The sequence below is a fragment of the Lepisosteus platostomus genome, chromosome 5, assembly GCF_059453375.1.
Source record: "Lepisosteus platostomus isolate fLepPlt1 chromosome 5, fLepPlt1.hap1, whole genome shotgun sequence".
In the NCBI taxonomy this organism is placed as follows: domain Eukaryota; kingdom Metazoa; phylum Chordata; class Actinopteri; order Semionotiformes; family Lepisosteidae; genus Lepisosteus; species Lepisosteus platostomus.
In genome coordinates this window covers 10,678,594-10,695,840 of record NC_142615.1, presented here as the reverse complement: position 1 = coordinate 10,695,840, position 17,247 = coordinate 10,678,594, and the positions used below count along the sequence as shown (strand labels likewise).

At 43.4% G+C, this 17,247-nt stretch overlaps 1 protein-coding gene and 5 non-coding genes across 6 annotated transcripts in view; 2 read left to right on the top strand and 4 right to left on the bottom strand.

The window, feature by feature from the left end:
• The window catches only part of LOC148663356 (uncharacterized), a 76,131-nt gene that overhangs the window by 5,298 nt on the left and 53,586 nt on the right, over positions 1-17,247 (bottom strand). The gene's annotated exons all lie outside the window — the stretch shown is intronic.
• On the top strand, positions 651-722 carry trnad-guc (transfer RNA aspartic acid (anticodon GUC)). The gene has a single exon. It is a non-coding gene; the product is annotated as a tRNA-Asp (tRNA).
• trnav-cac (transfer RNA valine (anticodon CAC)) lies at positions 1,344-1,416 on the bottom strand. The gene has a single exon. It is a non-coding gene; the product is annotated as a tRNA-Val (tRNA).
• On the top strand, positions 2,107-2,178 carry trnah-gug (transfer RNA histidin (anticodon GUG)). The gene has a single exon. It is a non-coding gene; the product is annotated as a tRNA-His (tRNA).
• trnav-aac (transfer RNA valine (anticodon AAC)) lies at positions 2,753-2,825 on the bottom strand. The gene has a single exon. It is a non-coding gene; the product is annotated as a tRNA-Val (tRNA).
• trnaf-gaa (transfer RNA phenylalanine (anticodon GAA)) lies at positions 2,935-3,007 on the bottom strand. Its single transcript has one exon. It is a non-coding gene; the product is annotated as a tRNA-Phe (tRNA).

Here is a 17,247-nt window from a genome sequence, read left to right as displayed (position 1 = left end):
CGATAAGCTACTGGACACACCCGCCCCTCCTCACACAGACCGTGGAAAAGCCCCCGAGTGGGAGGGCTCTCTCTTCCTCCCAGGAGCTCTTGGACACGACGCACATACAGGGCGCGGGGAGCCGCCGCCTGCAAACACGGCTCCAGGCGGGACTCCACTCCGCAGGAGCCGCAGAGCAGAGGAGATGAGGGCAGCTTAGCTCCTGTGCAGAGACCTGAGCTGTTGTTGCTGTGGATGCTGTCTTTTCTGCACTCGGGGTAGGAGTGAATGTTGAGTTGCCCTTAGAAATGAAGCAGAGCACTTCAACGGCACGGGTGTGTGTGTGTGCGCGCCCTGGTGATTCTGGGAGACAGATCAAACCTGGGCTAAAAGAGAGGTTGCTTAGCCCTCTTCCATTTGCTAGTTCAAAGTTGTACAACCCATTTGTATCTGCTAGGCGGCGCAGTCGTCGTGCACAAAACGCTTTGAAAAGCGTCAAAGGCAAGTCATTCCGAGTTGGTCGTTTGTGTTTTCCGTTCAGACGCGAAATGCTGAAATGATCTCTCGGCTCCTCGGTTGTCATTTCTGCTCCGTAAAGGAATCACAGCACGCGTCGGCTTCCAGCACGGTGGGTCGGGACACGATGCCGGGGGTCGGAGAGAGCGATGTCTTCCTCGTTAGTATAGTGGCAAGTATCCCCGCCTGTCACGCGGGAGACCGGGGTTCGATTCCCCGACGGGGAGTAGCTTTTCTTTCACCTCCTTAGAGAAATGACTGCCTTTCACTTCTCTGTTTTCTTTCACAGCGTCGTGCACCTTTTCATTGCTCTCGCTTTCAGAGCCTCCGCACGGCAGTCGACTCGACATCAGGAAGCACATTGAAGTGAAAGCAGGAAGCGCTGCGACATGCACTGTGCAGATCCTGCCACACTAAGAGGTGAGTGGGTCTGTTCGATGCACAAGGAACGCTTTGAGAAGCGTCAAAGGCAAGTCATTCCGAGTTGGTCGTTTGTGTTTTCCGTTCAGACCCGAAATGCTGAAAAGATCTCTCGGCTCCTCGGTTGTCATTTCTGCTCCGTAAAGGAATCACAGCACGCGTCGGCTTCCAGCACGGTGGGTCGGGACACGATGCCGGGGGTCGGAGAGAGCGATGTCTTCCTCGTTAGTATAGGACCTGTCACCTGTCCCCACCTGTCACGCGGGAGACTGGGGTGCATCAGGACGCGCCTTGAAGTGAAAGCAGGATGCGCTGTGACATGCACTGTGCAGATCCCGCCACACTAAGAGGTGGGTCCAGTGGGTCTGTTCGATCACAGCGCTAGGCGAATCCCCAATCCCCTTTTGTGCCTGGCGACAAAAGATGTCTGTTTCCGCCCGGTTTCGAACCGGGGACCTTTCGCGTGTGAGGCGAACGTGATAACCACTACACTACGGAAACGGTGGTAAGACGTGCCCAGCGGCCCAGCGCTGAGCTTCGCCAATGCGATTTAGCTGCTTCCAGTGCCTTTATTGGAGTGCGCTGATGGACCGTGCTCTCTCTCCAGAGACCAGCACGCCTGTCATGGACGGAGCAGGAAAGGCGGCGCCACATTCTACAGCCCTCTCCACGCAATCGACGAAATCGGGCTACTGAAGTGGAGAAAATCGCCTCTCCAGAAAGTGCAAATATCATCTTGGAGACTATAAATCCTATTGCCGAAGGTCAGCCCTGTCTACCAGAGTAACCCTCCCACAGCGATGATCAGCTCGTCTCACACGCGAGAAGTTTCGGTTGGAAACAAGCGCCCCCTCTTCTCGCACGTTTTGCACGTTCGAGTAGTTTTAATGCGGCTCTTTCGTACACGGTGCTGATCTTTTGGAAAGCAGGAGGCAAAACCGAGTCGAACCGCCTGGGTGAAAACCAGGAACCCTAACCGCTAGACTATATGGCAGCGAACAACCATGCTGTTCCCGGCATCATGCAAGCAAACTACATAAATATGAGAAAACACGCAAGAGAGTTGTCACTCAGAGTGTCGGTCGATGTATACTGGGGCTCAGTTGAAATGCAACGTCAGGACTTTTCCGAATTATGTCACACGAAGAGAGCACAGCCCTTTCCGCCCTGCCGCGTGTGTCTCGGTAACTCGCTGTGATCGTATAGTGGTCAGTACTTTGCGTTGTGGCCGCAACAACCCCGGTTCGAATCCGGGTCACGGCAGAATAGGGGCGTCTGCTTTTACTACTCGCACGAATGAAGGCAAATAAAAGCCAATCGATGTGAACGAACGGCGCTTTACAGAGGAGTACTGCCTGACTGGATCGTTGATGAACGACAGAGGCCACTCCGACCTCTTCTCGGTTTTCTTCAATGACTTACTAAGGATCTTCTTCACATTCGCCCATGCAGGGGAAGCCAGTTACACCAAAGCAAACGCAGGAAAGTGCATTTCAAGCAGAGACCAGGAGGGACTTGTTTACACCGAGAGTGGGCGGAGAATGGAACAATGCGCCCAGCCCTGTTGCTGGAGCCGATTCTTGATGAGCTCTTGGGCTCACTAAGAGGCCCCCGCTGGATGCTAATCATTCTGTTGTTCTTGCAGGTCCTGCGCTGCTTTTGAGCCGACAGAGCTCGACCTGGTCTGTCGGCACAGCCCAATTGCAAATGATCGGCTCCGCGTACAGAAGGAACGTGCGTTTGGTACAAGAGTGCACGAAGGCACCGGAAATACATTGGGAACAAATGACCGGTCGCTCAAGACCTCTGTGAAGTACAGGAGCGTGCAAAATGAGGCTGTTTCCGCCCGGTCTCGAACCGGGGACCTTTCGCGTGTTAGGCGAACGTGATAGCCGCTACACTACGGAAACCTGTAGGGACTGCTGCTGGTGTCTCGCTTGCGTTTCGGGCTGAGAAAGGGACGCGTCACTTTAGGCAGGTGGCGCTGGAGAGAGGAACAAAGGGCGCGATGAAACAAAATGCCGAAACCTGGGATCGAACCAGGGACCTTTAGATCTTCAGTCTAACGCTCTCCCAACTGAGCTATTTCGGCGGTGCGCAAAGCCCACAGCCACCTGCTCCAGCCTTCCTGTGTTGTGGCATGAGCGCACCAAGAGTAGCGGGAGAGTGTTGCAGGAACGTCACTCAGAAGGAAAGCCACCCAGCTGCGCCCTCTGAGCTCTGTCCAGCGCATCTTCCTCGCATGGACTCCTGCCTGCGACGGGCAGGAAACAATTAGCAAGAACAGAACGACACCCCATGGGTGTCTCATGACCGCACCTTAGGTTGTGACACGTGCAGGTGTGAGGGGTTGCCGGGCTACTTTGGAGCAGAGCTTGGGCGGAGGGGGGGCGGGAAAGCAGACAAAGAGGTGACACCTCAAGGTCTGCACGATCACAGCTCTCCGCCGCCCCAGGCTTCCGCTCGATAAGCTACTGGACACACCCGCCCCTCCTCACACAGACCGTGGAAAAGCCCCCGAGTGGGAGGGCTCTCTCTTCCTCCCAGGAGCTCTTGGACACCACGCACAGACAGAGCGCGGGGAGCCGCCGCCTGCAAACACGGCTCCAGGCAGGACTCCACTCCGCAGGAGCCACAGAGCAGAGCAGAGGAGATGGGGGCAGCTTAGCTCCAGTGCAGAGACCTGAGCTGTTGTTGTTTCGGACGCTGTCTTTTCTGTTCTTGGGGTAGGACATCAGGAAGCACATTGAAGCGCTGCGACATGCACTGTACAGATCCCGCCACTACTGGGCCCGATTTCCCCGGATCGAAACCGGGCGGAAACAGGCCCGTTTCGTTTGTTGCCACGCACAATGTTTGGGGATTCGCCTAGCGCTGTGATCGAACTGACCCACTCACCTCTTAGTGTGGCGGGATCTGCACAGTGGATGTCGCAGCGCATCTTGCTTTCACTTCAATGCATGTCCTGATGTACCCTGGTCTCCCGCGTGACAGGTGGGGATACTTGCTGTCACGACCACCAGCCAGCGGAGATCATCACGTAAGCGAGCCAATCAGCACCAGCAGTGGATAACTACTAACAAGCGCCGCCGCACGAGTTAACACACCTGCAATTGCTCTACCGTGCGGCACGCCGGGTTATTTATACCATTCGTACCTGATTCCCGTTGCTCGGTATTGAGTTCTCTACTTGTTGCTCAGCCTAGCGTTCTTACCCCTCTTTTGCCTTCCTGGAATTCTGCCTGCACCTTTTGCCTTCGGACTTCGGATCTCGTCTCGCCCCTTGGATTGTTTGCTATCATTGGCTGTTTTGGATTTGACCCTGTAGCTCTCTTTTCGACTACGATTCTGTCTCACGTTTTGGATTGTTCGCCACCAGTGCCTTTACCGGATCTCGACTTACCTTCGCCTTCGGACTACGACTCAGCTCCTGGATTTGCTCGGTACGTTTACTTACCTCCCTGCGACTCCTGCATCTGCATCGGATCCTTTTCACCTCTACAGAGCAGCGTTACACTTGCCACTATACTAACGAGGAAGACATCGCTCTCTGCTTAGTGTGTAAAACACTTACTTGCAGCATTGTGGGTGCTGTTGTTTAAATGCTATTGGTTTGTGAACAGAATACCCCTATCCCAGTACATTGTGCCACATTAAATAAACACACGAGAAAAAGAGATTCAGAACACAAAGCTGTGTCAGTGTTCTGTGTAAAAAATCGGTTTGAACATCATGGGAGCTGTTTTTAATAAGCTGCTGAGTAAAGAATATTTTAATCTTCCTGCTGTCAGTAGTATTGTGCATGTAGTTGACTCTTACCTGAATGAAAACAGGACGTAAAGGAAGGGTTTCAGAATTCAGACAAAGCTTTATTCCCGTGCTTACAGTCTGGGTAATTGGAGACTGCGCTGTTATGCTTCCTATGGTCATATACGGGTTTTTCGCATGAAGCCGTATTGAACAGTATTTCTCGGGGGTTTAAAAAAAAGATAATTAGCTCACTGATACTTTGATGTAGAGGCTGTGGAAATATCCACGTCGTGGTCTTTAAAATGCATTTGGTTTGAAAGCGTTCTGTGCTTCCGTTGCGAAGATATGGACAAAAGAATATTCGTGCTTGGTCCAAAAAATGTAATATAAACGAAAAAGTAAAGGCTGAGAAAGCATTCACAATGTATTTTATGCACAAAGCAAGTATTCTCGCGATTCTAATAGGTTTCGTGAAAACGCTACAGGCGTGGCAAAATCGTTTTCGAACTTCAAGCTAACTTTACCCCGGTGTTTTACGCTGCTCTTTTCTACACTGAACTGATCATTTGGACACCGTAGGACAAGAGAGACACATTTCTATGTAATCAGGAAACCAGGAATCCTAACCGTTAGCCCGTTAGTGCCACAGAAAAAAAAAACGTTTCAGCAAGATAAAATTGCAGGATAAACACATTTTTTCTTTTTCGTAGCGCTTGTGTTTTGTTTGATTTAGCGAATTTTATACACTTTATTTCTGACACATGACTTAAAAGGCTGGTAGAGTATATTTAATACAAGAGCGCTGAACAACAATTTTCATCTACCGTATTGTCATGTTTTTTAAAAAAGCAAGTTAAATGCATATATAGTAAATGTTTTTCTTTTTCATATAATAGTGTTTATGGTCTGATAAACGTAATTCATTATTTAACGGACATTTGGTATAATTAAAAAAAAATACTCATTCACGAATGTAAACATTTTTTACAATAACGTGTTCTATTGTGATCTTGCGCCCCATGCAGCAATATCACCAGACAGTTTAATGGTCTGTCGTCCTTTTACAGTTCTGGGTTTTATTCTGTCTTCAGATGCACCAGATGTATTTTTAAAATACGCAAATAACAATTCTGGTGCAGCGAGGCATTCTGTTTAATTCAGATTCACTCTTCACGTGTGTTATAGATATCATATAATGTTTTTGTATCCACGCAAAACCTCGCATGAAGTTGATAAACTTTGCTTGTAACATATTTAACAAGGTACAGTGCCAAACAATTAAAATACATCAGAAAAGTACCCAAACTCATCTAATTTATGTATTTGAAACGAACGGATGGGAGACTTTAATATGGCTTTCTGGGAATTCACTTTTAGGAGTTTTCGGAAGTCTGGACCCAGATATACAGTGAGGGAGGAGTGCTTTGACTTCCTGCTTTCAGCTCGTGCATTGTTTCTACTTGTGACCACCAACAGAGAGAGCTTTACCGGTTCACAGAAACGTCCCAGGAGGTTTCTGGGTTAAGATGGAAGAATAAATTTAATAAATGGAGATGTTATTGCCGCTGGGGAGTATGAAGGCGGTTTAGCGAGGCGGTGGCGTGTGGAGGGAGGAGACGCGCATTCCTCACGGGCAGCGCAGAGCAATGAGTCACACCTGCTGCGCGCTGAGTCCTGTCCTATATAACCGCTGAGCCCGGACACCCACAGCCTCTCCAGCCAGTGCTGGAGTTTTTTTTTTAAATAATACTTCAGAAGGTGCAGAAACGGACTCTTTTGCTCAGTTGAGGCTATAGGAATCTGTGTTTCTTTTCAGGCTGTCAGGAATAGCGCTTATTATTATATTTTTTTTTTCTCAGACTAAACAGTATCATTGGGCTGAATTTCAGTTAAACGCCTAGTTTAGGAAGATCAAGAATGAGTTAGGGAAGACAGAGGTGGAGACTAATGGAAGTTATGAAAGCCATTAATGGGTTGTCTCTGCTTGAGCTTGATTTACACCTTCGTAGTGCAAAGTCTAGGGGTTAATTGCAACAAACTGAAAGTGAAGTACTAACAGGCGTTCAACCCGTGTTTAGTACGCAGCTGTGGTCTGAAGTTGTGCTCCACTTTAAGTCCAATTGCAACGAACGTTGCTGCTGTGCTTAGTCCACAGCACCGTACTAAACCTGTTCTCAATTACAACGAACACAGAGTAATAGTTGTTGCCCTCTAGAAGTGACTAAACTAGTGAATTATTTTAAACCACCTCTTAATATGGCTTGAGCAACTTAGTACCATACTTGGTGTAACGATGAATTGCATTAGAAGGCTCCAGAATATAGTGGAAATAATATCGTTACCACGTACTGAATTTATGCATCCGTCGCTTGGAAACATTGTAATATTTAATTAAAATTGCTTAACACTCATACCACATTTATTCATGATGAAGTTGATTTAATGTGGGTATTTACAAAAGTGACATTTACTTATTATGTTGAATGTTAATCATTACTAGTAGCTGTGAAGTTTGAGGTGCTAGGGAGTGAAGAGAACAGAACCTAAGCTATTATTTATATAAATGTAGCGTGAGCCTTTAATGTGTTTTATAAAATTGAGGAGTCAACTGGATAGATTTGTTAAATATTTTAGTGATGGGTCTCCGTATTTGTGGTTATCAGAGGAAAGCAGGGATGAGGAGGAAATAGGTGGCACCCAAGCATGTTAAAGGAAAAAACTCGGCATTTTAAGTGATTTATGATGGTTTACAGTCCCTTTTCTGTCCTGTGGCTGTGATCCAATGACTGTGTTGAAACAGCCAGGGTTGTGCTAGCTCTTGATGGACTGGTATGCAAACCAAATGACAGAGAAGCAAAGCGTTGTTTTACAATTCTGAAAGCTCGTTCAATGTGGCTTCTTGTGTTTTTATGACTCCTGTTATAGTGCTGGTCTTGTAATGTTGTTGGATTGTGCACAGGTGTCAGAAGATACCGTTATAAAGGATAAGCATGAGTTAGCAAAACAACACGCCAGCAAGCACTTCCCCACTTTGAAAGGAAGATGCTGGAACTGATTCTGAGAAGGTCAGACGAACAATAATTGTTGTATTTATTTGCTCAGGTAGTTTTATAAGTTTAATTTTCAGTAAAGTTCTGTTAAAAATAAATTAATGTCAAATTAATACAGTAGTGTCCTGTCTCAAGCCCACAGCTGCAGTTCTCATTTGTTTTGTGACTTATTGCAATTGAGTATCCCTCATTTGGTGAATTGTAGCCTCAATGCAATTCTTACATTTTAAAACTATATTTAAACTAAATTTCCTGACTAATTTTAAACAAGAGACAAAGTAATTAGCGTGGTCTATGAATTAACCTACTTATCAGATGCAATGTTCTGATGCACAGTCCCTTGCAATTCGGGCTAAATAGTACAACAACAATGCTGAGCCCTGTGAACTGGATTAAGCACAAGATGAGCTGAGCTCCAACTTGGTTCCAAATGTTTATTAAGCACAAGTTGAGCTGAACTGAAAGGAAGACATTGGAACTGACTAAAAAATAACTTAATTTGAAATGTACGGTCCTACTGATACAGGAGAGGGAGAAAATCAAAGTTCTGAAAAGTAAGCACAAGGCACACCCTGCTAAAGAAATGTATTGCCTTAAAAAAAATGCTTAGGTCAGAGGAACAATTGTTTTGTTTTTTTTGCACAAGTTTAATTTCCAGTTCTGTTAAAAATTAAACTTAACTTTACTGGTTATTAGTCGGTGTGTTTTGTAATGATTTAGCTATAACGATGTGTCCACTTATTCATCTGGAGTGTTAAACAAAATTAATGCTGCAATAATACAGTAGTGTTTAATTTCAAATGCACAGCTGCGGTTCTCATTTGTTTCATGACTAATTACAATTGGGTATCTCATTTAATAATGACGTAGCCTCATCAGGTGAATTGTAGCCTAAATGCAATTCTTAAATTAAAAACTAACTGATTTGTCAGGAAATTTAGCTTGAATATAAAGAAGAAACAGAAAAGTAATTGTATATTAATGTGGCCTATGTATTATTCTACTAATCAGAAGTGTTCTGATGTACAGTCCTCTCCAGTTCGGGCTAATTAGTTCAACAAGGCCAAGCCCTTGGAACCGGATTAAGCACAAGTTGAGCTGAGCTCCATCTTTGTTCCACATGTTTTTGCTGCAATTGAACTCGGAGCGGGAGATGATCTCCAGAATGTACCGTACTAACTTAGCACGCGGCTGTGTTTTAACTTGGGATGTCCATTGCAATTGACCCTGTGGGTTTATATACATGGGTTTCTCTGCATACACTACCATAAGGGAGGAATGGTGAGTTGGAGGGAGGGCACCAGTTTGGTTTATCAAGAATACACCAAACTGAGTAGAACTACAGATCCAACCATTCAAAATGTGCAGTAAATAGCAGTGCTTGTTCTGCAAAGAACTGTAGGATATCGCATGATGTATCAAAGTAGGGTGAAATATCTTGTAAAACCGCCAGGCGGAGCTATGAAAGCTTAATGTCTCATGTGCAGCATTTGCGCTGTTGCTAGAAAATGTTTGGTTTTGAATCCCTGTCAATACTGAGGGACAATCTTTTGTCAATTACAGACTTTAACAGTCTAAACGGTATATACAATTTAATAATTTTAAGCTTTGTATAACATTGATAAAAATTAAACTGATTAAAAAGTACACTGAAGTGTTATAGAGGACACGCGTTGTGTATTCTCTTACATTTAAAAAAAACATTCATTTTAATGTGATATGAAAGATTAATAAAGAATAATATTGGATAGGCTGTAAGCTCAAAATATTACCATAGTCCACTTTCTTTCTAAACATCTGCATCAATTTGTCTCATTCACCCATGATTACTTAAACATTTTGCCTGCCCTTTTCAGCTATAGCTTTGTTTGAACCCAGCTCCTGGCATGAGTTTTCCTTTAACAAAAACATTTCTTTGAAAAACGAAAATAGTAAAATATATTGATTTGTTGCTATTTCTAAATATCACAAGATGTTCAAAGTTAAGTGATTTATTAATAACAACTAATAATTTCAAACTGCTTGTATTTTAAAATTGTATTTTGTTTGCGGGTGATTTGTCACTGTTTTCACAAACTTCAATTTATTAAACATCTTAGATATGGTGTTCTATACCTCTGTTTACTTTCTGAAACTCCATCGATATTTCCTGTTTTCACACAGATAAGAATAAACTGCACGTGCAAATCTTTTCACAAGTGTAAAGATGTTCTGTGCTCAATAGCTCTTTAACACAGTACGCATTATGTCATATCTTTAAGCATCAGTTGAAGCATTCTGAAGTCTGACAATCGTAAAAAGTTACCAAATAATATTAGTGAAACTGTTACCTGTCCTGGATAAAGCAATTAGAAAATAGTTGGATTTACACTTGTAAGAAAATTTCTGATTTTAATGGGACATGTTGAGTCTTTTCTTTTCAGCTTGAAATTAACTCTTGCCTACTATGTATATTCCATTGCAGCCATTTTAATGCAACGCAGCTCCATACTTCTCACAAAGTCTAGGCTAGGTGTTACACCCCACTGTGTTTATGTAGATTAGACAGTTCTACTTGGGGAGGGGAAGGAACTTTCAGTTTTCTGGTGTCATTGTTGGCCTGTAACATAACGCAACCAGCAATCAAATGTCCTGTTTTTTCTTAAGTTGAACAAAGATGTGCCACATGCATACAGTGTCATGTTGTATATTTTTAATGCTACTACAGTACAGCTTGTGGGAAATACATTTGTCCTGTATCAAAGTTTAACTTACCCTACATTACAAACTCAGTGAATTCAACAGAATCGACGGCTAAAAGCAACATGTCAAAATGTTCCCAAAATAACAAAAAGTGAACGAGTTGAGGATTCGATAATAGAGTAATCATAACAATAACTCCCGAGTTGTTTAATGCAATCCAAATGAAAGAAGGACACTTAAATAAACATGAAAAGACTATTTTTTCATTGACGAAAAGTAATGTCGCACTCTCTCTTGTTTAATCTGATTGTTTTATTGCTGCACAGACTAAAACCAGAGAGAAATAGCACCTCTTTCTTTGAAGCATTTTGTTTATCCTATCATGTATCGGTTTCCAATCATACAAAGTAAGTTCTGAGAATCTCCAATTCAACATACCTATGTTTTCCTGGAGAATGCAAAGCCCTTTTGCCTCTGGACCAGTCAAAATTTATGGATGTGGTTCACCCCCAGTCCCAAAATTGCTAAACAGAAGAGTGGCGTAGCGGTCGGCTCTGGCTGTCCCCTCTGTGCCGACACACTGCACATTCAATCCCTCCTTCTCTTGACTGATGGGCAAAAGGTGGACATCTGGGAGAACTGTACGTGGCATCTGTGAGTTCTGCTGTGTAGATGGTGCTTCCTGAGGGGAGAGAGACAGTGGGGACGGCACCAGCCAATTCATTAGTGGTGGTGAGCAGAGAGGACAGGATGGAGTGTCCTGAAGGGGTGTGCTCTGCTGGGGGTGGAGGGTTGTATGGAGATACGCATTGCACCAGGTACAGCAACCTGTGTGGCAGGGAGGGGCACTTTTCAGGAGATGAAGGTCTGTTTGGAGACGGCTGACACCCTAGTGTTTGACTGCTGGAACATACAGATGCAGCCATTCAAAATGCGTGGGCGATACCGCATTATTTTCCGGTACGCTGTACGCAGTCTACCGCGAGTTACCGTAAATTCTCCTATAATACGGCAAGCAAAATTATAGTATCCGGAATTTCCGCAAGGTGGAGCTAATAAAGCTCAACCTCTCATGTTTGAGCTGTCGCCATCAAAGTCTTTAACGAAGATATTACTAATAGTAGTAATAATGAATGACCTTGGACGAGCTGTAAGTGTAAACTCAAAGTATTGCCCTGGTCAACATTCTTTTTTTCATTGACCCTCTTTGTAAAAGTAACACCACAGCATTTCGCAATCATGCATTTGTTTCCAATCATGCAAAGTACAGTAATTTTTGAGAATCAATTCACCATGCCTTTCACATGCTCATAAAAGAGATTGATTTAGGAACCTAAACATATTACCGTATGCAAACTGTACTGTATACAGTATGTATATGTATATTTAATGTCTTAACTGTGCCCTTTAAGTATTGAATATTTATATGGAATTTTACCACTGAAGGGAAATCTTAGTGCCTGAGCATAAAAAGAATAGGAGCATACTGCAACGCGTGTGAAGGCCATAAACGATATTAATTTTTGAACTTAAACATACAGTATATGGCTGGTCTCGGTACTTTAAAGAAAACATACACACCAGTATTCCATTTCTCACTAAACATTTTAAGCATCGAAGTCTTTAACTAACGTGATACCGGAGTCAACAAGCATACTTTTAGAATTCGATTTAAAGGGAATATAATATGGAATCGCGTATCTCAAGAAATTAATAACGATATGATTATAGTCGTGTACTGCGACAGGGCTGTGTAGGGCTGTTTCGCCTCTCTCTTCATGCGACTTCCCTTGTAGCCCACTGGTCTACGTGCCCGATGACCAACTCACGGGTTGTGTGTTCAAATCCAGCTGGTGCTGGACTTTTCTTTTAACAAACATTTCTTTGAAAAAATAGAATAGCAATATTATGGACAATCAATTGACTTTTATATTTCAAAATATCACAACGATCGATTCTAAGTCATTTTTGATAACAATGAATAGTCACCTTCTTCCCTTCTGACAACGGTCCCTGCTTCTGCTTCCTGCTTCTATTGTGTGTGTGTGTGTAATAGAGTAAATTTTTATAGAGAAATGGAGGCTGGAGAGTATGCGTTACAATATAAACATTTATATTTATTTAAATCGTGTTTTGATTTAAATCGCAAACGCATGTTTAATTATATGTGTTTTTTTAATCATAATCAGACTAATGCAACATAAATTGATACAGTATCTTTGTCTTCTAAGTATCTTAATAAACTTTCAGCATAGCTTTCTACCCATTTAGATTTATTTTTCTTGGGATTTTGGGATCAAACGTGGAAGGATTAGATTGTAATCGTTTTTATTTTTCAAATACGTTTTAGAAAAGTGTAATCTATACCTGCCCAGACTGTACGCCTTCCTAAACCCCACCCTGACCACTTTCACTCCTGTCCTGCTCTTCCCCGCGCACCCCAGCCGGGCACTCTTCGGCCTCTGCCCGGGACGAATGTATATTTTGATCTTTACACCCGGCGTGGCACCGAGGGAGCATCTGCATTTATAACTTAGTTTTTAAAATTAGTCAAGCAATATGAAGCATCTCCTTTTACTTTTAAGTCCCTTAAATACATTGAGCACAGCTTTCTCACCACTTAAGATTGCTTTTTGATACCATCCTTACACAAAGCAGAAACTTTCCGATGACATACAGTACAAGTGGAAAGATTACAGATTTTAATCGTCTTTAATTTTGTTACGTTATACGTTTTAGGAACGTTTCATCTAAACAAACACCACAAAACTATTCTCGATTGTATTTCTGAATGTTATGTTACATCTACAGTAGTTCACTGCTTTAAATACATCGAATTAAGAAAGTTAGATGTAGCACTTTAGATCTTTTTTTCTGAACCAGGGAAAATCTGATCATGTTTCTCTATAACAATAATAAAATACATTATTTTACATATCACCTTTAAAAGTGGCATCTCAAAGCAAAAAAGTAGATGGGAAAAACAGTTAAAAGGGACCAAAGTAAATACCAGACAAACGCAAACGCGTTTTTAATAAAAATGCTTTTATTCATTCAGCAGAGAGTGAGAGGGACATCCAGCAGAGAGAGACACACACACACAGGTTTCCATTGACAAAAGTAATTGTTTTTTTACATTCCTCTTGTCTAACAGGAATGTTTTGTTTGTGGACAGACTGTTAGACGAGAGGAAAAGAGCACCTCCTTCTACGAAGCATTTCGTTGATCCGATCACGAATTATTTTCCAGTCGCACAAAGTAAGGGTTGAGAATCTCCGATTCACCATGCTACTAATGGTTTCCCGGAGATTGCAAGGCAAGGCACTTTTGCCTCTGGACCCATCGAAATTTACAGACGTGGTCCACCCCCAGTAAATTTCAAAAGTCACAAGATTTCGAAACATGAGGGCGGCGTAGCGGTCGGCTCTTGCTTTCCCGTCTATGCCGATGCACTGCAAGTACAACCCCCCCTCCATCTCCTGAGTGATGGGTAGCAGTTGGACATCTGGGAGAATTATTCGTCCCACTGGCGTCTGTGAATTCCGCTGTGCTTCCTGGGGGGAGATAGACGGCGGGGACAGCATCAACCAATTCCCATGCGGTGGTGAACGGAGAGGCCGGGATGGAGTGTCCTGAGGCGGTGTGTGCTCTGCGGGGGGCAGAGCTTCCGCCAGGCATTGCAACCTGCGCGGCGGGGAGAGGCACTTTTCGGGAGACAGCTGCTCAACTGTTTGACTGCTGGAACATACTGTCTCCTTCCTCTGCATTTTCAGGAGTGTCTCTAGCCTCCCAGTCCTCCCCAGTAATGCATCGTACTGCTCCCGCTGCTGCCGAAATGTCTCCACACGGGTGCTGCTTCTACAGGTTGGCACCCTGGCCAGTGGCCGAGAGCAGAGACCCACGGCCTGTGGCAAAATAACATAATTCATGTAAGAAATAGTCACACAGTAGTATTCATCAGTCGCGGAACAGAAGTCAAAATAAACTTTTCTTTTTTTCCGTCTTACCGCTTTCTTTTTTACTGTCCTGGTGGTAGATCGTTTCGCCCGTGCGGTGTTTTCTTGAAGAACAGGCTACGAAGAAATAATTATAATTGAATTTAAAATTCAAAACAGCAATAATACCTTGTAATATACGCTGTAATCACGTATTTCAGATGAAGTCTGCTGTATTTGCTGACCCTTCGCTCTTTGGAAGCTGGGGCGGCAGAAGCACCCCGTCTCTTCCCGTAAAAGGTCTTGGTCTCCATACTGTACTGTGGTCGCTGTAGTGCAGGTTCGCAGTTTTTTTTGTGATGGGAGCTCACCCAATCCCTTTGTGTATTTATGCTATATTCACATGTACGGCTAGAATGTTCATTGTCTTCCAATGAAAGGCGGGTGCCTCTTGCCGAAGTCTGGAGACATTAGAGGCTTGCCACACCTGGACTGTTAAACCAACGCATTAGCACGTCAAAGCCCATTGAGGAGCCGGGCGCAATAGTTGTTTTGTCCCTTGATTTACTGATCTGCATTAATTATGGAAATCGAGTTCCTGCTCTTTGCAAACGACCTGGTCCCGGTGTCGCCCACAGAACAGAGGCTGCGCCAGAACCTGGCACTGCTGGAGCAGCACTGTCAGACCTGGGCGCCAACAGTCAATCTGGACAAGACCAGAGTTATGGTTTTCCAGAAAAAAAGCCAGACCTCAGGGAAACAGGTACAAATTCATACTTAACAACACATTAACACCTAACAACGGGAGCAGGGACGATTAAGGCCAGTACCCACTATTGTTAAACATACAGAAAAGAATATTAAAGTATTGAATATTAGTATTGGCTTTAGTATTAGCCATACAGAACATTAAAGTGCCCCTTTTCCATTCAGCGGGTGCCTGAGCCGCTGTGTCCTATCTTCTGACAGTCGCCGTTGTGAATGTCTGTAGAGTGTATCTTATTTTTAGTACTAAAATAAATACTTAGTACTTTAGTACTAAGTACTAAAATACTAGTACCGAGGGAGCGTCTGCATTTATAACTTAGTTTTTAAAATTAGTCAAGCAATATGAAGCATCTCCTTTTTACTTTTAAGTCCCTTAAATACATTGAGCACAGCTTACTCACCACTTAAGATTGCTTTTTGATACCATCCTTACACAAAGCAGAAACTTTCCGATGACATACAGTACAAGTGGAAAGATTACAGATTTTAATCGTCTTTAATTTTGTTACGTTATACGTTTTAGGAACGTTTCATCTAAACAAACACCACAAAACTATTCTCGATTGTATTTCTGAATGTTATGTTACACCTACAGTAGTTCACTGCTTTAAATACATCGAATTAAGAAAGTTATGTGTAGCACTTTAGATTTTTTTTCTGAAGCAGGGAAAATCTGATCATGTTTCTCTATAACAATAATAAAAACTTTATTTTACATATCACCTTTAAAAGTGGCATCTCAAAGCAATACAGTAGATCAAAAAAACAGTTAAAAGGGACCAAAGTAAATACCAGACAAACACAAACGCGTTTTTAATAAAATGCTTTTATTCATTCAGCAGAGAGTGAGAGGGACATCCAGCAGAGAGACACACACACCGGTTTCCATTGACAAAAATGTTTTTTTTCAATTCCTCTTGTCTAACAGGAATGTTTTGTTTGTGGACAGACTGTTAGACTAGAGGAAAAGAGCGCCTCCTTCTACGAAGCATTTCGTTGATCCGATCACGAATTCTTTTCCAGTCGCACGAAGTAAGGGTTGTAAAGCGCTGATTCTTATGGAATGTGTTCCGCCGGGGATTCAAAAAAATTTGACAAAATTTGTTTTTTTCAATTCCTCTTGTCTAACAGGAATGTTTTGTTTGTGGACAGACTGTCCACAAACGTGAGACTGTCTTTCTCAGACTTACATTCCCGAACGTCCCCCGCCCCGGTCAACAATCCTAGGAAGAACACAAAAATTTTTACAATTTTGGTCAGTTCTTCCTCCCAGAATTTATAGATCGCATCGATCAGTTCCTGCTTTGTGACGGGCTTAGCAGTTTTCCGAACGTAGTCTTTCAACAAATGCCAAACCATCTCTATTGGATTTAGATCTGGGGATTCGGCTGGAGTTTTCACCCAGTTCACTCCTTCTGCTATAAGCCTCGCCCTTGCTGCTGTGTGTTTCGGATCGTTGTCTTGAAAGAGACGGTGCCTTGATCCAAACTGCTCCCTGATATATGGGGCAGCATGCTGTGTGACCACGACTTCCTCGAAGAATACACGGTCCATAATTCCTTCGAAAATAAGAAGTGGTCCCGGGCCTCTTCTAGATATACCCCCCCAGATGTGAACCTTCAGTGGATGTTTGGGCTTTGGTTTGTCCACATATCTCCCCTTTTTGCAAAATGCCATTGTTGAAAACTGTTCCAGAGCCACTGTTTCGTCGGTGAAAAGTACATCCTGAAATGCCACCCCCTGTTCAATCCATTGGAGTGCTTGCTTGAGTCTTTCCTCTTTGTTTTTTTGCCTTATCATGGGGCATGTGTTGGTTTTTCTGTATCTCCATCCAAGCCTCCTGCGTACTCTTCTTATCGATGTCGGGCTTATATTCGCACCGAGGTCAGCCCATAGCCGTCTTTGGACTTGCATCGCCGGTAGCTCATCATTTTCACCAGTCAGTTTGTTGATAGCTCGCACAATAAGACTTGAAAAAAAAAGAGATCAGCAGTTAGTTTTAAAAATAATGTGCGTAGTTGTATTTACATGCAAGAAAGGTCTTTTTAGAAATTTATTTACCTTTGAATCGTCCTCGGTTTAGATTCTCTTTGCCTCCTCTCCCCTTTATAATGCCGTCTCACTGTGCTTTCAGAAACGAAGATGTC